The sequence below is a fragment of the Tenrec ecaudatus genome, chromosome 7 (assembly GCF_050624435.1).
Source record: "Tenrec ecaudatus isolate mTenEca1 chromosome 7, mTenEca1.hap1, whole genome shotgun sequence".
NCBI classification, from domain to species: Eukaryota; Metazoa; Chordata; class Mammalia; order Afrosoricida; family Tenrecidae; genus Tenrec; species Tenrec ecaudatus.
The window spans coordinates 33,964,086-33,971,130 of record NC_134536.1 but is presented as its reverse complement, the minus strand read 5'-3'; the positions used below and the strand labels follow the sequence as shown (position 1 = coordinate 33,971,130).

The window sequence follows — 7,045 nt, the reverse complement described above, 5'->3', positions numbered from 1 at the left end:
GAGGAGATGGGTTAATTAGGGTGTGAGGTAGTATTGATGAAGAACACAGCTTTCCCCCAGATCCTGGATGCTTCCTCCCCCCAACTACCATGATCCGAATTCTACCTTGCAGGGCTGGATAGGACAGAGGCTGTACACTGGTACATATGAGGGTTGGAGGTACAGGGAATCCAGGGTGGATGATACCTTCAGGACCAAGGGCGTGAGGGACGATGCTGGGAGAGTGGAGGGTGAGTGGGTTGGAAAGGGGGAACTGATTGCAAGGAGCCACATGTGACCTCTTCCCTGGGAGAGGGACAGCAGGGAAGGGGGGAAGGGAGACCCCGAATAGGGCAAGATATGACAAAATAACGAGGTATAAATTACCAAGGGCATATGAGGGAGGGGGGAAAGGGGAGGGAGGGGGGGGGAAAAAGAGGACCTGATGCAAGGGGCTTAAGTGGAGAGCAAATGCCTTGAGAATGATTGGGGCAGGGAATGTATGGATGTGCTTTATACAATTGATGTACGTATATGTATGGATTGTGGTAAGAGTTGTTGGAGTCCCTAATAAAATGTAAAAGAAGAAAAGAGAAAAAAATGATTAGGGCAAAGACTGTACAGATGTGCTTTATACAATTGATGTATGTATATGTATGAACTGTGTAAAGAATTGTATCAGCCCCAATAAATTGTTAAAAAAAATAATAAATAAACAAACAAACTAAACAAAAAACAAAAAAAACGGATACCTAATGAGGCCGTCTGCTGCCAGCACTGCTCAGTCTCTGACACCCCAAACAGCGTCGCTAGGGGTTGGAACCGCCTCGATGGCAGTGGGTTCGGTTTGGTTGATAGTTCAAGGCCGTGTCAATTTCACAGTGAATGGGTGTGACCATGGGAACGACTGATCGTATTTCTGGAGAAAAGGCCATGTCCTCCCTCGTGGAAGGCAGAGCCTCTTCCCCTGCGGTACCACCCTGCTCAGCTCTCCTCGCCGCATTTGCACTTCAGTGGGCGACGTCATCTGACAGCTAGAAATAAGTGAGTCTACGTTTGGGAATGCCTCGTTCTTCCTACATTAAAACACAACCAAGAGTTCGCTCAAGAATGGCGAACGCGTGTCCTCGAACATCAAGTTGTCTCACAGGTGTCCTTCCTGTGTAACTCCATACCTCTAGAGGGGTACTAGCTTAACCCCATAACCACAGGTCTGGATTCGTTTATCATGGTGCTTGGCACCTTCTTCTTCGTTGCTTAGAATGTTCTTACTGACTTGCAGTAAAGTCATATAAAAATCAAGCACCTTGAGGGAGAACGTATGTCTTAGTGGGTATCTATTTTACCAATGCCTTCTCACCTGGTGGGCAGAAAGCTGTACTTTGTCAAGAGTTTCATTGCTTCTTTAATTAGCATTCCTATTAATTTATACCATGAGCTTAACCAGGCTGTTTCCTCCTCTGACTGCTCCTTCATTCGTTTACCAAAAAACCTCTTTTTAAAATGTTATGAAATAGGCCTATCTTTTCTCAATGTACCTATTTGTGAGTGTGTTATTGTCTTTGTCAACCTGGACAGAAATCCATCATCAGAACTTGGTAGGACAAACCCATTCAGAGGCTAGAGTTCCAGGATATTAACGTCCTAAAACAAGACCCACATGGAATTCACAGAATTGTGTGCAGTGCTGGAAAAGCATCTAGGCACATTCACATGTCCCAGACATGTCCCAGACGCAGCAGCCCAGGTGGCACAGTGGTTACAAGTCGGGCTGAGAACTGCAAGGTCAGCACCTGGAAACCACTCCTTGGGAAAAAGGCAAGGCTTTCCACTTCCGGACAGGTAGGCCACCAGGCATAGCATCACTTGATGGCAGAGAATTTGGTGTTGAAGACACTGAGGATATTATTCTGTTGCTAAGATTAATACTAGATGCGATTCTATTTCTCTGGGTTTACAGCCAACCATTGAGAAGACAGTTGACAGATCTATCACTGATAACACACATTTCCCACTTACAATCTGTTTTCAAATATTGTGTATCACTTAAAAAAACCAATAATCTGATGGGTTTGCTAATGTTATTCATAATGCATCTTAAAATAATGTAACCCAGCAGAGGATAGGGCTATTGTTCAAGAAAAATACAGTTGTGCTTAATAGGAATTATACACATATTATATATACACATATATATATCGCTCTAGCTACCAATGAATGTTCTTCACATGTACACAACCAGCCACTAGATTACTTATCCATGTATTTGTCATGTAATAAACCCTAATATTAACATTCAAGCGCTATTAAAAGCGGTGCTAGGCGCCTTACGTGTCATTCTTTTTATCTTCCCAACAAGTTTTGTCTTATTGTCCCCATTTTTTCAGACAAGAGCACTAGAACCCAGAGAAGTTAAATACTTTACCCGAGGTCCGCACAGCAGTAGTGAAGGAGGTCGGATTAGATTTCAGCATCTTAAAGAGCAAGGATTGTTTTCAGCAATCTTGTACTTCTGCATGACAAATAGAGTGCCCCATGCAATGAACCCCATCAAAGTCTGATCCCACCTGAGGCAGAAACTCGTCCGAGAAGAGAAGCTAAAATATTTTTCACTACTAATAATAGAGTAATAGAAAAGTGTAAAACTGCACCCTGTGAAACGCAGAAAGCTTGCAAAAATCAGGGCAGAATGAGGCCATCCTGTGGAGTTCTGTCTGGATTTAGAGGTGTTACTAAGGATTTAAGATTCCCTTGGTGGCAAACTGGTTGTTCAAAGTCACCCAGATGTTCCTCAGAAGAAAGGCCTGGAAACCTACTTCCCACGGGTCAGCCATTGAAAACCTTACAGAACACAGATGTCATCTGACACACACGGGGTTGCCGGGAATCAGAATCAATTCAAGGCAATGGGTTTGGCTTTGTGAGCGAGTGTGTATGTGCGTACATTTTAACTAGGTATCCGTTGAATTGTTGTTACAGCAGTAATGACTAGTGGTAAATTAGTGAACTTTGCACATTAATAGTCCCCTAAGGAACACTGGTGGTGGTGTCTGGTAAGCGTTATATTACTAACCTCAAGGCTGGCGGTTCAAACCCACCAACATTCTTCAAGAAATATGAAGCTGCCTGTTGTCATAAAGATTTACAGCCTGGGAGTCCCTATAGGGTCACCATGAGTCCGAGATGACTCAATGTCAGTCAGGGGCTTGTTGATGGTGTTGCAGGAGGCTGCTGTCTCCAAAGTAAACCAAAGCCACCGTCTCTAATTCAAGTTTACTGTGGGAACTGGGGCTTTAGTTAACTAAGTAAACAGAAAATTGCATCACACCCTGCTCTGTAACTTAGAAGCTGGAGAGCCTTAGGTAAATTAGCAATTCCTCTGAACCTTGATGTCTTTGTCAGTTAAATAATGATCACAATATCATGAGAATGAAGTTGTGAAGATTATGGGGATTGCTGTAGAGTCAGGAATGTAGCATGTTACGCATTGGGCTGCTAACTTCAGGACAGTAGTTCAAAACCAGCTGCCACACACAGGACGTTCTACTCCCATAAATGGTTACAGTCTCAGAAACTCAAAGACACTGTTCTAACCTGTCCTAGAGGGTCCCTCTGAGTCAGAATCAACTTGATGGCACTGAGTGCGTGGTTATTAGCAGGGTTTGTCATTATTATTATTTACATTAGCCCCACAATACACCTCTGGTTGATACATCAAGTGAGCATAGGACCTTTCTAATTCAGTTTGTGTAAACATTTATCCCAACTCCTCTCTAGGCTAATTACCTAACAATGATGGAATACCACCGCGATCCTTTTCAACGCACACCATCTTTAAGTTCTGTTTTTAAACCCGATGTGAAAATAAGTTTGTAATGTTGCAAGAGAACAAAGCAATTTGGTCTTTCTGATTAAGGAACTCCACCAACACTGCATCAGGATCAAATTGACTTTGGAAAGCAGATGCTACCCTATCAAAACCACAACTTGTTATCAGGGCGGTGCCCTCGGAAGACACTTACTGGCAAAAATTTCTGACACTTACTTTCAAACTTTAACTTTTTCCTTTTTATAAGCGCTTATGGTACAAATTGTAGAAAGCATGAGGTGGTAAAAAAAAAATACTGATAGAAAAGTCTCCAGAGAAGCCATTACTGAAAACTGCACATATCTTTGAAGATAATGGAATCTTTCTGAAATGCCTACAATGTTTTCATTTTTCACTTTACTCCTGAAGTAGATGCTTTTCAATCATTAAATATCCATAAGCTACGTCAGCCTACAAGGCTAGGGCATTCTGTTGCATGGGGATACATTTTTCAAACATGTGTTATTCCTAGGTGAACATGTGATTATTCCTAAGTATGTTTGCTACCATAAGCAATACTACTATAAAGATGCCTATGCACAGAGTGAAACTCTTAGAATGAAATTTTTACTGTGGAATTACTTGATCAAGGATTTAAATATTTTAATACTCACTATAGTACTTTTCAGCAAGGAATGAATGGCATTATGAATAATAGATACCGCAAAAGACAAATTGTCTGCTTACTTGTTTGTTTTTTGTTGTTTTTTTTTGTTTGTTTTGTTTTTTTTTTGCCTCACAATTTTATATTTGTTGAGAGATTAGCAAAGAATATTTACAGGTTAACATTCAGTTGGGATTCAATAAGATGTTAATAAATCTATGAGGCAACCTCTGCTCTCAATGGAACTTCTCTATATTCAAAATTTCCCTAAATTCTTACTCTTGGGATTGAGAAATTAATCATGTGAGATTACCAAAATTCTCTAACTTTAAACTCACCCTAGGGCATCAGTAAGAGGTTTCAACAGAACAGAGAGCAGAGTTTTCAACAATTAAGCAGTTTAATTTTCTGTTAATCTTTAAGTTAGCAGTCTTGCCCATTTTCCGTCATTGCCTGAACAAACACAGAAGACCTTTAATCATAACATGCTGATAGTAACCCACTGAATCCTCATTTAGAGACTATCCAATTAAAAGGCAAGGGCTCATATATTCCTTTTGTTACACTGTGGGCTTGGGGAGTAGTTAAGAGTAAGTTCCTGTATCATCTCACCAGAAAATGCAACTCAGTCTACTTCATGAATACAATTCTTCTCACACTTTTTCCTAGTCATATGGCTCTCTGCAGGTTTAATCTTTGGACATATCTGTTATTTCCTCCTTATAGACAGGCAAATGGGATAACACAGCAGAGGCAAAGAGGTGTACAATCAATTTTTAGGGTGTGAAGTAAAAAGAGTCAGAGCTTCCATAGCATGGCCGCAGCTTTGCAGATGCCGACGTCATGGTAGGTGAAGTAACAAAGGCCAGCAAAGGTCACGGCTGAGAGTGCCAACAGGCCTGCCTTGGCAGCTTTCTGGGGCGCCTCCCCGTGGACAGAGTAACAACCTGTCTAGTGCCCCAGTGACTATGAAGCGTGAGGGCTGCTGCCAGGGAGTAGTCCATCGCCGAGCAGGGATTCAAATAAGCAGCTGGGAGCAGGCCCAGGAGCAAAACACTGACCACCCTCTCACCAGTCCAGTGTATTGATGCAACCTTGGAGCCAGCATGGTGACTGGGGGACAGGTGGATGTGCTGCACCCCCAGAGTAGAGCGGTCCTGGAGAAATGCTGAGGCAAGCGCAGGTCTGACCACTGGGGCTCAGTGGAACAGAGCTCGGGCTCCCGGGGCACCGCGGAAGACGCTCAGCCTCAAAACCACCGCCATCGCGTTTCCTAGTGCTCAAGGTCACCCTTGTTTGGGTTTTTTAAATGGTATCTTGCTGGCTTTTGAAAATCTGTAGGTCTTTGATTACTAATGTAATCCCCAAATTAAAAATATATATCTGCCTATTATTTTATCTTCCTTTTGAAATGTCTATTCCATGTGCTTACTAACTTTTTATTGGACATTTATGATTATTTTCTTTATATAATCTCCTTTGATATATATGTATTGACATTTGTATTCATTTTTTCTTTTGATCTTTAATTTTTTTGTGCTTCTACCAAAGCACCAAAATGTTTAAAATTTTATGTAATGAGTGTGCTTGACACAATGGCTGGATGGATGGCTGGTGATGAGAGTTGTATGAGCCCCCAGTAAAATGATTTTTAAAACTTTTATGTAATGTAATCTGCTTTTGGTGCCAAACTTACAGGTTTTCACTCTATACAAAGACTATAAAATATTAATAGTCATTGGCACTTAAATTTTTTAATTTTATGTTTAAAAATTATGGAATCTATTTTGAACACTGCTTGAGGTCAGGATGCATACTGCGCTCACACACACACACCTTCTAGAAAGATGTATAAACTACATCTTTTTTTCCTCTCTAGTGATGAATCAATCACAACACCATATTTGCATACCAGTCCTTTCCCCCATTTCTTTGAAATGCCATATTGCTCACATACTAAACCCCCCTTTCTAACATGAAACGTTTGTATCATTGCTCTGTTTGTTCATTGTACCAATTCCATATTGCCTTGATTATAACGGCCATATGTTACTTTCTAAAAATTGCTGGGCATAACTCTTCCAATGATTTAAATTTTCTAAAATTCCTTAGCAAGTCACATCTAGTTTTCCTTTCAAATACATTCAAAATTCATCTTGATGACTACTTCCACAGCTAAGAATTCATAATTTATTCACAGTCTAATGACCTAATATGTGATTATTCTTCCACAAATTGCAATAGTTTGCTCTGTGCTTAGCTGAGCATCCTGCCAGCAGAGTGTCCCCTAGAGATCGTACATCATCAGAATGTTCATTTTCATTGCCTTCCAATGTTAATCAATGTTTTTATTTTATCTATCCCAAGATTATGGTACCTGTTAATAATAATAATAATTTTATTATAGTCAAGGCCTGGTCTTTAATAATAACAATAGTTAAATGATTAATAAAAACATAGCCTTTGTCATCAACATTGGTTGGCATTATGTTAGAATAGATCACTTAAGTAGCAGTCTTTTCTGTGGACTTTTTTGAGTGTGGTTTGTTTTGTTTTTGATTTTAAAGACTCTGTAGGTGAAGTAGAGGAGGGGC

The 7,045-nt window shown here is 40.6% G+C and overlaps 1 pseudogene; it reads right to left on the bottom strand.

Moving 5' to 3' along the window:
* Positions 1-5,185: 5,185 nt before the first annotated feature.
* On the bottom strand, positions 5,186-5,720 carry LOC142452692 (succinate dehydrogenase [ubiquinone] cytochrome b small subunit, mitochondrial pseudogene; annotated as a pseudogene).
* Between the last annotated feature and the right edge of the window lie 1,325 nt (positions 5,721-7,045).